This window comes from Marmota marmota, unplaced genomic scaffold (assembly GCF_001458135.2).
Source record: "Marmota marmota marmota unplaced genomic scaffold, marMar, whole genome shotgun sequence".
NCBI lineage: Eukaryota > Metazoa > Chordata > Mammalia > Rodentia > Sciuridae > Marmota > Marmota marmota.
Window position 1 is genome coordinate 2,939,843 of NW_026000075.1, and position 15,186 is coordinate 2,955,028.

Here is a 15,186-nt window from a genome sequence, read left to right on the forward strand (position 1 = left end):
TCTTCTTATATATATATACTAAATAATAAAATTCTCTCTCTCTTCTCTCTCTCTCTCTCTCTCTCTCTCTCTCTCTCTCTCTCTCTCTCCTGTTTATGAGGGAAAACATTGAGCCCTTACTTTCTGAGATGGGTTTATTTCACTTAGCATGATGTTCTAAGACTTCATTATGGTTTTAATTTGCATTCCCTGATGACTAATGATTTTGAGCATCTTTTCATATGTTCATTTGTCATCCATAAATCTTTTTAAAATAAAGTTGCTATTTAAATGTTTTCATATTTTATTTTCTTGAATTGTTTGTTAAGAGTTCTTTGAGCCGGATATGGTAGTGCATGTCTGTAATCCCAGCAGCTCAAGAGACTTAGGCAGGAGGATCTCGATTTTGAGGTGAGGTGCTGAGCAACTCAGTGAGACCTGGTCTCTAAGTAAAATACAAAAATGGCCTCAGGCAGGGGCGATGGGGCTCAGGGGTTAAGTGCCCCTGGGTTTAATCCCTGGTGCCAGTTTTCTTTGAAACTTGATTCCTAACTCAGCCGGTATAAAATCAACTCAAAATGGATTTAAATGAAACTATTAATCTGTCAGAACAGGGAAAGTACTTCAAGACAGTGGTATAGGCAATGATTTTTTAGATAAAGCCCCAAAGGTAAAATTAACAAAGGGAATTACATCAAACTAAGAAGATTATGAGTGGCAAAGAAACAATCAACATAGTGGAGAGTCAACATACAGAGGGGGAAAAAATATTTCCCCGTTATTCGTCTGACAAAGGGTTAATTCCAGAATATATGAATAACTTTAAATATTTTTTTTAAAAAATAAAGTAACCCAATTTTTTAAATGGGGAAGAGATTTAAATAGACACTTTCAAAAGAAATACCAATAGACAATGAATACATGAAAAAATGCTCAAAATCATTAACCATCAGGGAAATGTAAATCAACACTACAGCGAAATGTAAATGTAAATCAACACTACACCTCAGCCCATCAAAATGGCTATAAAACCCAGAAACCAAAAGTAGCAAATAATGGCAAGAATGTGGAAAAAAGTAACTCTGTTTTTGTTGTTGTTTGTTTTTGCACTGCTAGGGATAGAACCTAGGACCTCTCACTTGCTAGATAAATACTCTACCTCTGAGCTACTTTTGCTAGGCCAGAAGGCCTAGCAATATATTTATATTCCCACCATATACTGTGGGTGGGAATATAAATTAGTACAGCCATTATGGAGAACAGTGTCGAGCTTCCTCAAAAGACAACAACAACTAGATGTACCATGTGATCCATCTGTCCTATGGCTGGATATATATCCAAATAAAATAAGATCATTATAGGAAAGAGCTGCACTCCCAAACTTACTGTGGAACTATTCACAATCGCTAAGATATGGAATTAGCCTAGGTACTCTTCAATGGATGAATGGATAAATAAAATGGGCTATATATACACAGTGGAAAATTATTCTGTCTTAAAGAAGAATAAAATCTGCCATTTGCAGAAAATAGATGGGTCTGGAGAATGTTAAGTGAAATAAGCAGACACAGAAAGACAAGTACTATATGTCATCTTTCACACACGAGAACTGAAAAAGCAAACTAACCCAATGGTGGAATAGTGATTAGTAGTGGTTGGGAAGGGTGTACATGTACAGGCGGGGGAAGGGGGACTGAATAAAGTAAGATTGGATTTGATAAGTGCATGCTATATACATGTTAATCAAAAATTTTAAAAAGTTATTTATGTGTTTTGGATTCGTCTTTACTAGATATATGTTCCGTAATATTTTCTTCTGGCCTGTGGTTTGACTTTTCAGTCTAACAGAGTATTTCACAGCAAAAAATTTATTTAGATGAAGTACAATATATCAATTTGTTTTCTTTAAAGATATGCTTCAATTTTTGTAGTTTTAGAGTTATATTTTGTATATTTAGTTCATTTTTTTCCTACTAGAGTATCCATCTTTTTTTTTTCTCTCTCTCTCCAAAAATTGCAGTTGTTATTGGCTGGGGTTGTAGCTCAGTGGTAGAGTGCTTGCCTAGTATGTATTAGGCACTGGGTTCGATTCTCAGCACTGCATACAAATAAAATAAGTTATATCGACAACAAAAAATTTAAAAAAATATTGTAGTTGTTAAAATATTGTGTATATTTTAGCTCAAGTGCATGTAACAGACCAAATAGTATGGCTTAATCAAATAAAAGCATTTTTTTCTCACATATAAGTTCAGCAGTGGCACTCCAGTGCTAGTGCAGGAACTAGACTCTGTTCTTGATACTTTCTTCTTACTTTGTGAGACTTTTTTATTTTCTTTTGTTCTAAAGATGGTTGGCACCTTCAGGTGCCCAATCCATCTTCCAGAAGGAAGAGAAAAATGAAAGAATGAATGCCCAAGGTGCATATCAACATAGATTCCTCCTTTTGATAAGAAAAATTTAACTTTCGTGTAAGTACCATCCAGGTATAATTTTGCTTGTAACTTTTTGGCAAAACTTGGATACATGGAAATCTTTAACCATAATAGTAAGGAAAATAGTTGGCACATTGCTGTTTCATTTACAACATGAGTTCTTAAAGCAAAGAAACAGCAGAAAATAGATACAGGATAGTTATTAACTAAGACTTCCATAAGAATATTTTGATCTTTATTAGTCACACATATTGAAGATTTCTTTTTCCAATTTGTATTTTGCCATTACTTTTTTTTGGTATTTATGACATAAAAGTTTTTCATTTTTGTCTTTTCTTTTATGGTTTCTGTTTCTGTGAATTATGTTCAGAAAGGTCTTCTACTCAAAATTTGCCCAATATTTATTTTTATCAACTTATTGATTAGCATTATAGCTTTAATGTAGAGTTTGACTAGAATTATATTAAATCAAATTATATTAAACTATACTAGGTTGATTAATTTATTAAGATTCAGCACATTTAGAATATCTATAATAGCCAATAATATTTAAATTTACCATACAGAAGCAAGGTATACTTTCCCCTCTTATTTGGCTATGCTTCACCATCTAAATCTCATGTATCTCAGTAAAGTTGTTCCTGGGTTTTTTTTGTTTTGTTTTGTTTATTAGCATATAAAGATTTTTGATTTTTGTTATTGTCAAACTTATAACTACAGGCCTATTAAAATTATAGACATATATAATATATTGTGTATATTTATATGTATACATATCTATGTATATAATGGGACATTCACAACCACTTTTCATGAGTATTTTATTAATTCTAAGTATTTTTGTTGATTTCCTGGGTATATAATAATATTTACTGCAATTAATTATATTCAGTACTTTCTTCCAATTACTTAATGTATTTTTCAGAATGTTCAGAACATCCTTGTTTGTTCTCAACCTCAGTGTGACTGAGTTCAACATTTCAACATTATGTGTGACTTTGGCTGCTAAGAGGAGATTATATAACTTTAGTAATATTAAGAAAGGATAATTCTTCTTTTCAGTTTTCTAAAATTTGTCCTTTTTTAGATATACATGACAATAGAGTATATTTTTAAAAAAATTTTTTTAGTTGTAGATGGACACAATACCTTTATTTTTATATGGTGCTGAGGATTGAACCCAGGGCCTCATGCATGCCAGGCAAGTGCTCTACCACTGAGCCACAATCCCAGCCCTGTATTTTGACATATTAAACATACATGGAGTATAACTTATTCTAATTAGATTCCCATTATTGTGGTTGTACATGGTGTGGTGTTATACTGATTTTGTATTCAGATATAAGCATATAACCCAGTTATCCCACTCCTTGGGATACCCAAAGGACTTAAAATCAGCATACTACAGTAACACAGCCATATCAATGTTTATAGCATCTTAATTCACAATAGCCAAGCTATGGAACCAATGTAGGTGCCCTTCAACAGATGAATGTATAAAGCAAATGTGATATATATATATAAACAATGGTATATTATTCATGGATAAAGACTGAAATTATGGCATTTTCTGGTAATTGAATGGAACCAGAGAATATCATGCTAAGTGAAATAAGCCAGTCCCCAAAACCAAAGGCTGAATGTTCTCTCTGATATGTGAATGCTAACCCACAAGGATAGGGAGGGGAAGAATAGAAGTTCATTGGATTAGAAAAAGGAGAATGAAGGGAAGGGTGGGTGAATGGGAATAGAAGAAACAGTAGAATAATTCAGACATGATTTTCCTATGCTCACATAAAAAGAATACTTCTACTGAGCATGCTGGCACACATCTGTAATCCCAGCAGCTTGGAAGGCTGAGACAGGAGGATTGAGAGTTCAAAGCCAGCTTCAGCAATGGCAAGGTGCTAAGCTAAGCAACTCAGTGAGACCCTGTCTCTAAATAAAATACAAAATAGGGCTGGGGATGTGGCTCAGTGTCTTAGTGCCCTTGAGTTCAAACCGTGGTACCAAGAAAAAAAATGCTAATTTTTGCATTGTCGATTATTTATTTTAAACTATTTTTTTCCTCTGAAGCTCAGGGTTTAATCTGCGTTTTTCCCCTGGAGGGTTTCTTCTGAGGTGTCATGTTTGATTTATTTCTAATGTTTAATTTGGTTCTGTTTCTCATTTGTTTAGCTACTCTTTAAATGAGATTAAACATTGTGATTTCTGAAGTTTATTTTTTATTTCATTTTTATGGCGTATTTCTTGAAGTATTTTCTGCAGTGCTGGCTTATTAGCCATTTTTTTTTTTCCATTCTGCTTATCTTGGAAAGATTTTATTTTTCTTTTGATTCTGATTGATAGCTTTGCTGGATATAGCAATCTTGGTTTGACAATTATTTTTTTTCAGGACTTGAAATACATCATTCCAAGTCCTCCTGGCTTTTAGAGTTTGTGCTTGGAAATTAAAAGTGATTCTGATTAGCTTACCTCTAAATGTGACGTGATGTGACCTCTCTTGAGGCTAAAATTTTATTCTTGTTCTGTATGTTAGACATTTTAATTGTAATGTGTAATAGAGAGGTTTTGTGTTTTTTTGATAGTCTTTTTGGAGGTTCCAAATGACTTCTGTATCTGGATGTCTATCTCTTTCTCAATGTTTGGACAATTTCTGTTGTTTCCCTGAAGAGGTTCTACATACCATTGGTTTGTATCTCACAACCAGCCTCAATTGCAATAATTCCTAAATTCAGTCTCTTAATGTTTGTTCCAGAGTTCTTGTATATTCTGATTGTGGTTACTTATTTTCTTTTCTTTAACACTGAATGTACAAGGATGGTCACTTTGTCTTCCCTGCTCTGAGATTCTTCCTTCGGTATGGTCTATTCCATTAGAGGTGTTCAACTGAACATTTTATTTGCTTTATTGTGTCTTTCATCCTCAAGATTTCTGTTTGGTTCTTTTTCAAGGTCTCTATCTCTTTATTGAATTTCTCATTCACATCCTATACTGTGTTTCTTAGTTCATTCAGTTGGTTTTCTGTGTTCTCTTGAAATCCATTGATCATTTTTACAGTCATTAATTTTAATTCTTTATCTGGCATTTTATGCACTTCAGTCACTTTGGAGTCAGTTACTGGTGAATTGTGAACTTCAGGAAGTGTAATGTTACCTTGTTTTTTTATATTTCTTTAATCCTCTGTTGGGTTTTGTGCATTTGTTGGGATAGATTTGTCTTCCACTCTTCAGTGTGGTCCTTTCAGTACAGAGTCTCTTCTTCCCAGAGTGATCTAGACTGAGATCTTCTCATAGGCATGGTATCCATAGCCTTTATGTTAATTTTGTCTTTTAGCTGTAGCAATGGATGTCTATAAGTGGGACCTGAGGACCCCAATCTAGCTGTTTATACTTGGAACCTGGTCATCAGTTTGGATTTTCATCTCTTCTTTTCTTTGTATTTAAGTATAACTGAAGTTTGAGTGTCATTAATTTGTATGTAGAGTAACATGAGCTATCTTTTGGCTGAGTATAATTAGTGGCAGAGTCTCTACCTGTGAGTTTGTAGTGTTCCTCAAACTTCACAGAACAGGAGGAAATAAATAATATCAACAACCAATGCCAGCAATATACAATATTTAAAGAAATGCTTGTTTCCTACTATGACATCTACAGAATTAATTACCACAAAATACAGGCATGGTGGGGTCAGCAACTGTCTAAGGCAAAAACAGTACCATGAACTAGATCTGACATTAAAGCAAATAGAAGTCAGCTATGTCATCCACAGCAGTAATAATTACAACAACATGAATGGTGGGTGTAGGAGTTACATTAACCATTTAGTTCTAAAAGATGGCAAAAATGCTGCTCATTGGGAGAAAATAAAATATGGTGATGAGGTAGATGAGCATTTAGAATATTCAGAATATGAATACAGAGAATGTAGAAGAGATGTAACAGGTGATGGTTACAAGGAAGGAGGAAAAAATAAGTAGGAGAAACAAAAGAGAGGAAAACAGAACAAAAGAATTTTGCTGTTAGTGGGAGAAGGTGAGAAAGAGAAATGAGAAACAAACAAAAACAAAGCAAAACAAGACCAACATAAACAATTCAAAATTTTAAACCCTCAAAAGACAAGGCAAGGGAAACTAACTACATTTTAAAAATGCCAAAAATGAGAAAAAAAACCAAATATGTATATATGCCCATGAGCCAATCAGCAAAACACCCCCCCACATACACACATACACACATACACACATATACCCAAATGGAAAAAAGAAAAGATTCTTAATGAAAAAGGAAGGAATGAATCATTTCTATTGAGGTGGTCATAATAGTCAATGAGAATGTATGGTCACTGCTTATATTCAAGTGTCCTTCTTTCCATCTCTTATTGGGCTATTTATGGTGGGGAGACTTGGGATTGTTAACCCTTCCTCTTTCTGTGTTGTTCACTGCCCAGCTGGAGTGGCCTAAGACTGAAGCTGGCTGAAACAGTTCTCAGCTGCTTTTCTCACCAATGTAAGGTAGTATGCAAAGGGAAGTAGTATTGATTGGAGGTTTGTCTGCATAGACCAGATCAGTACACTCTCAGGGTGGGGCTGTTGCAGAGCTCTATGAAGGGAGTTCTGGACCTGGGGCTTAGGTCTAACCATGTCTTAGATTAGATCTAAACTGGGGCTTTGCTAGATGGTATCTGCTTTGGAGAGATGAGATCAACACACCCCTAGGGCCTGGCCAGTTGCTGATCTCTGCTAGGAGTCTGGATCTCAGGAGTTTCTTAAGAATTCTAGTCATGGGGCAGGGGAGACAACCCTCCATACACTCTGCTTCCCATGAACTCAGCCTTTCCAGGCTTAGTCCCAGAGTATATATATTCACAACTGCCTCTTCACATACCTTACATTCTTAAGCTGGTCACTATGATCTCCTGGTTCCCACAGCCAAAAGCTGCAGCATGACCACCTCAAGGATGGCTACCACCTCAGCTCTGCATGCCAGTTGGGAAATATGACAGACTTTTCAAATAGGAGTTCATAATGCAGCCTCTGGATCAGCTAAGTTAAGGCTGCTTTTTCTCATCTACAGGTATTTCTGTACCAAGTCTCTTCATTGTTTCTCCCTGTGTGTTATCCCTCCTCTCTGGTGTGAATAGGCATTGCTGCTGCTGCTGCTGTCACAACTAGCTTCGGTCCAGTGTATTCTTTCATCTTTGCACAATGTCCCTGAATTTATGAGTCTCTAAGGCACTCTGATTGCCCAATATTGAATTTAGCAAAATCTCTCTTTCACCCACCGCACTGAGATGTAGTATTTATTTCCACTGCCTGAATCCCAAACCAAGGAGCAACTGAAAACACAGCCTTCTTCTAATCTATCCTCTTGAATCTCCCAACCTTGTTTTTCTTATAAAATAGCACCTATATTTCCTTCCTCCCACATTTTCTAATCCCTATGTCTTTCTCTATTCTTTTGTTTATACTAAGGCATTTTGTTTTCTCTAGGATCAGTAGTTATCCAATTTGAACAGAAAACTTTTCAAAAGCTGTCAAGTGATTGTAAATGATAATTTTTCCTAAAACATATTTTTTTCAATTACAATGAAGATTTTTCATTATTATTTGAGTGTTTTTTGCCCTTTATGCTATATTTTCTTTTTCCATAATTATTGATGCTTATAAGCTGATTTTCTAGTTCTGTCATTTGCCTATTCTCTTTTTGTCTTTTTTTTCTTTCTTCCAAGATGGGAAAATTTCTTGAATTTCATCTTAACTTTCATTTTGAGTTTTGAAGTATCCAATCTATTATTCATAGATTTTTGTTTATAATCATTAATTTATTCTTTAGTACCTCTACATGTTTGGATTCACTAATATCCACAGAAACTGACAGGACCTTCAAGCTTCACTTAGTACCTCAGTTTTGTTACTCACAGCTCTTCAGACTGAGCTTTAGTTAAAAGGCGTGGAGAGGGAAATGTCCTTTAGGATTCCTTTAGCTTTTGTCTTGAATATACTGCATCTTCTCAATGGAAAATCTTGTGTATGTCTCAATGTCTTCCTGAATAAATTCTCAAAAGCCAATTTGTGAATCTGTTTCAAAGAAATGATTTAGTGAATATTCAGTTTTGTTGGTATCTTCTTAGTAGAAAATTTTCCAGTTTTCAGGCATGGAGATAGCTTTCACCTTTCACCTTTATTTCACAAAGTTTATGCACAATTTATATATTTCATATACATTTCAGTGTAAGGTTGGCACGGAAAAGCCAATTTCTTGGTAATACTGCTACTCAAGTGTTATAATTCTTTGGTTCATTTATGAGGTGCAAAGGAACCCTGGAATCTGTCATGGTTACAAAAAGGTACAAATACTTTTTATATATTGATATTATGGCATTGTTATTCTAGCTTCTTAAGGAATTAAATTTAAGCCAGTTGTTATGATACATACCTGTAATCCCAGCAACTTGTGAGGTTGAGGCAGGAAGATCACTGACAAGCTGAGTCTCAGCAACTTGGGGAGACCTTGTATCAAAATGAGAAATAATAATAGTAATAATAATAATAATAATAATAGGACTAAGAATATAAATCAGTGGTAGAGTGCCCTTGCATTCAATCTCCAGTCAAAAAGAAAAAATAAAAGAAATTGAATTTATTAGTTATTTATTATCAGAAAAAACAATTATCTTTTACCATATTAAAGTTAAAACCATTGATTTTTGTCAGACGTTTTCTCATATTTAGACAAGTGCTCTACCACTGAGCTCCATCTCCAGCCCATGTTTTCTCACATCTAAATGGGAAATCCCAAAGGACTCCAACCAGCAGGTCCTATCCTGAAGCTACTTGAGAATACATTTCCTCCTAACTTATCCTTGTGGACACATAAGATTACAGCTCAATTTAAAAGTAGGCCATAAAAAGAGCTTATTTTCTTTTAATGAGCGGCATGGATTCTTTGATAACAAGTAAAAGCCAGCAGAATGCTTTTGTTAGCAAGTAATGGGAGTGTAACTTATTAAATAAAGAAACACACTAGTTCATAAAATTATAAAGTCTAGTAGTTTGGTGTGGTGAAATGGTTGGTCTAGAATTTCATGATGTCCTCGGGTCTCCAGCACCATTTTTCTGTAATTTTTTGACTCTGTTCTCCTTTTATTGGTTGTAATTTTGAGATGGACTTCTGTATGATACTAAGACTAGAAATTATGGTTTCAAGTCTCATAATCATGTGCCTCCGCTTCAAGAAGGTTTTGAAAAGAACACATTAGTTCTAGGATTGCAAATAACAGTTTGAGGTTCACGGTAATTGGATTGGCTTAGATCACATACCTACTCCTGAAAAACTGTTAGGCCAGTTTTCCAGGTAAGTGGATGGTGCTGATTGTCCAGCCTCAGTCACATGGGTTGGAAGTAGCAAAATAAACACCCTTAGAACGATTTGTATCTCCAAATTGTATACCTAGGACCACCATAAATAGAAGATTGGATGTCCACTACTCATTCCAGAATGGCTTCTTCCACATGCAGCATGAGATATGCATACTTAAGATAGCTGCCTAGGAAATTTCACAAAAATTTTAGTAAAATAATTACTAATTATTATAAATACTTCTAAAGTTATGCTCATGATGAAGTTTTTCTACCATCAGTTATTCCCACACATTGCCACAGATGAGTAAAACTCTGTGTCCTTCATACTTATTCTTCAAAATATCTAGTGCCTATCCAGTATACCAGTAAATAATGGTACTTAAGGTACTAATAAGGAAATTTATTAATGAATTCTCAAAACCAGTTTGTGACTTTTATGTTTGAAAGAAACATTTTAGTAAGTAAATTAGTTCTCTGTTCCTCTAGATGGTCTTAATTCTACCTTCTCTATATAGACTTTCAGTTATATCATCAGAAAGTAGTATAAGATATTATCCTAATACACTGGAGAAATAATTTTAAAGTATATATTAATTTATCCCACATATCTCATTTATAGACACGTGCCACAATTTCTTCCTTAACATTAGTACAAATGAAATCTTATCTTCAAAAAATAAGTAATATGGTTTCTTATATCAAAAAATAAAAAGATATGAAAGTTTCTAATGCTGTCATATGGTTCAGAGCTGCCAATAACTCCAGCATAAATAAAGGACTCCTATTTTTATTAACTCCTCTCAAATAGTGTAGTTGCATCTATCACTCTCCTATATTTTAAGCAATTTTTTTGGTTTCTAACTGCATACTTGTGACCTTTCTCAAGGTTCCTTATAAAAAATAAGGGGAATAGAAGTCTTACATACATATATAAATGACAAACATTGTAATGCTTTTTCAATGATAGTTATTACTCGAAACTACTTCAATCTATCAACTACTATTGATAGATTCTCAGGTTCCTCATAGATTCCTTCCACACTGTTCCTTTGAACTGTGTGGTCAGCAAAGTCCAAATTTGGTAGTTGTGGTTATCAAATGAATGAGATTGTAGCTTCATGAAGCACAGTGGCTACTCAAGTAAAGCTTTAACATAAGGATAGATATTTGAGTGCTAAAAACCAACACCACTGGTTCACGAAAGCATTTGAATCTGGATGGGTCCTTATTCCCTGTTTAGTATCCAAGTGCTGAGAACAGGTAAATGAGTCAAAATGTTTCCACACTCTTAAAATGAGTGTGCTTAAAATATTTTCCTGGTAACTTGCTTTTACCTGCAAGAGAACTAAGAAACACAACACCAGTGTTCACACTATATCCACCACACAATTCTGTCTAGTAGGTATGGAGGTGAGAAGTTTAAAAAGTATGTTCACAAATGAGAACAGGTGAGCTGTAGCATCTGGAGTCAGTTGGAGAGCTCACAAGTCTTTGGTGTGAACTTCAAAACTCCTTTGGCTGACATTCCACTTGATGATTAGAGCCAATTTCCATCAACGCTGCATTAAGTGAACAAAACACAATAAGCATAAAAATAATAATAACAGGATAAGCAATATCCAATGACATATAACTATCACCTCTTCCTTTAGTCCTATAAAATTACATACAAATAGGTTTCTGTATTTAAAAATGGATTTTTTATTACAGCATTATAGTAATTGGGTTCATTTTAACAAAATCATACACGAAAGGAATTTGATTTCAATCCCCATTTCCCGGACCTTCCTCTTCTCCTCTCTCCCCCTATTCTCCTTCCTCTACTGATCTCCCTTTGGCTTCTGTATGTATTCATTTTTGATTGGCACTTTCTATATACATAAAGGTGAAATTCCCTTTGGTACATTTATTTATGCATATAACATGATTTTGTTAAATTCATTCCATATTTCCTCCCCTTTCCCATCCTTCCTCCCTCCCTCCCTCCTTCTTGTTCTCCATCTTCTGCTCCACTGATTTTCCTTGTATATTTTTGATATCCAATTCCCCACACCCCAACCTTCTTTCCCTTATTTTGCTCTAACTTTCCACATATGAGGGAAAATATTTGACCCTTTATTTTCTGAGTCTGGCTTATATCACTTAGCATGATATTCTCAGTTTCCATTGTTTTACCAGCAAATGCCGTAATTTCATTCTTCTTTTTGACTGAGTAAAACTCCACTGTGTATGTATAAAAATGGAAATCTTTTATGAATAGTGAAAGCCTTTAAAAACAAAACCCACAATTCTATTAGTTCCTCTTGTTGCTCTATCAAATTACTATAAATTTAGTGGCTTAGAATTGTAATCTATTACCTTACACTTCTGGAGATAAGCTTGAAATTGATCTCACTGGGGTAAAACTGAGATCTTGGTGGTGATTCTTTCAGAGGTTCTAGCAGAGAATCTATTTCCTTGTTTTTTTCCAGACTTTAGATGCTGCTGCACCTACATTCTTTGATTTGAGGCTCCTTCCTCCCTCTTCCAGCCAGAGCATGGAGCCTATTCCTTTTCAGGTTGCTCTCCCTGGTTCTCCCTCTTCTGTCTCCTTTTTCTGCTTTAAGGACCCATTTAATTACATTGAACCTGCCAGATAATCCAGAATAATCTCCCTATATTATGGGAAGCTGATTAGCAACTTTAATTCCATTTGCAATCTTAATTTCCATTTGCCATGTAAATATTATTTTTACAGGTTCCAAAGATTAGGATGTGGATATCTTTGGGAGTGTTATTTTGTCTACTTTTAAGTTCTTATCCAATACCATCTCTCTAGACATGAATTCTGTCACCCCTTTAGTATACTAAATATCTTTTTCTCTGTACTTACCAAAATATATGTATATCCATGGAAACATACAATTTATCTTTTTTTGTATTTATCTTCATTTTGCTTTATTTTCATAATAGTCTCTGGAAAAGATGTATTTGAACCCATGTTTATTAATCATAACTCATTTTAATGACTACATACTACATCATGAGAGAGACCCTTGTTTAGGTCATTTTTAGTTTTCCTTTATCACAATCTGTTATGTGCATCTTTGAACACACCTTTTAGAGTATGTCTAATTTTTTAGGTGAAATGCAGACGTTGCTGGAATGTAGGGTATGTACCATTTTATATGTTAACAAATATTTTTAAATTCCCTCTGTATGAGATATAATTTGTCCTCCCAACCAGTAGCATGTAGTATGACACACTTTGCACACCAATACTTAATACTAAAAATTTAATTTTTACCAGTTTGATAGATGTTATAATATGCATTTCTAGGATTACCTGAAGACTTGGGATTTTTTTTCCTTTTCATGTGTATTACCATTTATGTTTCCTGTTCTGTGAACTGCTCATTTCTTAGTGTGTGTGTGTGTGTGTGTGTGTGTGTGCGCGGGGTGGGGGTGGGGTGCTTTTTTGTCTTATTGATTTGATTTTAATTTTTTTTTTTTTTTGGTGGTAGTGTTGAGGAAACAAACACAGGGTCTCACAGATGCTAGGCAAGTGCTCTACCATTTAGCTACATTCCCCAGAGTGCTAAAAAATCCTATCCTTTAGCTCTCACCCTACTTATGCCCCACTTCTCTGCAGAATACTAATCCTTAGACTATTATATAGATTAAAACACTGACTCCTAGCCTTTGACTTTGTTTATGCTTTCATTAAAAATAGACTCCTTCTTTCCTTTCTTTCTTTCTTTTTTTAAAGAGTCTTATTTCTTAACCTTATGCTTTTTCTTTTTGGGTAATGTTGAAGAAGATCATTACCTCAAAACTGAAACATGTTTATTTATTTTTTTCTTATTTATATGAGATTGGGAACAAACATGTGAGGTGCCACCTTTATCATATTGTATAATCTTTTCTTTACATATATGATATTCTATTTCAGGGTACTTACTGTATTGTTCCTGCATCAATACCATATTATATTATTTACTGCAGTTTTAGAACTTGTCTTGATAGTTAGTTGGCTTAGATAGATATCTTCCTTATTTGTATTAAAAATGGTCGTGAATTTTCCTGTTCCTTTTGAATTAAAAAAAATTTCCAAACACATTAAAACTCATGAAAGTTTGATTGGCTTACATTGATTCATGAATTAATCATTAGAGTATTGATCTCCTTCTAATAAGGTATCTTCCTGTTAATTGATATATTTCCACTTATCAAACACTTCTTAATATATTTCAGAGATATTTTCTAGTTTTCTCCATTAATGCCTTGAAGTTTTCCTATTAGGTTTATTCCATGGTACTTCATGATTTCTTATTTTATTGTGAATAAGTTTGTCCTTTGATTTTTCTTGTATTTTCTAGGTTGGGCATTATACTGTCTGCAAAAATGAACAGTTTTCTCTCTTCCCTTCCCTCGTTTATATTTCTTCAACCTCTTCAATTATTCATTCACTCCTCCCTGCTTCAGACCTTATTGCATTAACTGGAGTTTCTATTACAATGCTCAGCAGTAGAATAACTGTCATCTGGTTCCATTCCTGACTTTAATGGACATATTTAAAATTTCACTATAGAATGCATGTTTGCTGAAGTTTTTGATTTTTACCTTATATAAAGTTAAGAAATTTGCTTTCCATTCTTAGTTTACTAAATGTTTTAAAATATAATTTGGGTGTTGAATTCTATCAGCTGTTTTTTTTTTTTTTTTTTTTTTTTGTACTGGGGATTGAACTCAGAGGCACTTGACTAATGAGCCTCATCCCTAGCCCTATTTTGTATATTATTTGGAGACAATGTCTCACTAAATGCTTAGCGCCTCACTTTTGCTGAGGCTGGCTTTGAACTCATGATCCTCTTTCCTCAGCCTCTCGAGCCGCTGGGATTTCATGCATGTGCCACCCAAACCCGAAGCTGTGTTTTAAAATATCTAAATTGCTCCTTAATTTTCTTTCAGTTTGTTAATATACTATATTATTTAATAATTTTGTTTAATTATCTTTGAATTTATGGCCAGTTTGGGCCAGAATTATACTTGCCTCAGAAATTAGTTATGTATTTATTAATACTGTTAGCATTAACGAATATGTGTTTCCCTTTTCTAAATGACTTAATAATCCGAGCATACTTTAATTTCTCTGTCCACCACTAAATAAACCAAGCTACCTGTATCTGTGTCTGAACTCTCTGCCTTCCTCCTATCACAATAGATAAACTCTCAGTAGTAGTTCAGTATTCCTATCCAGGGCTGAACTGCCACTAATGCAATCCCTCTCAGCTGCTCAGGGACTTTGTTTCTGCAGTTGTCTTCTTTGCCTCCTCCATCATCAGGGTTGATGTCTTTTAGATTGTCACTACGCTGTTATATCTCCTATCTAAAAAAGAAAAAAATCTTTCCTTTAGTTCTCACTCCACT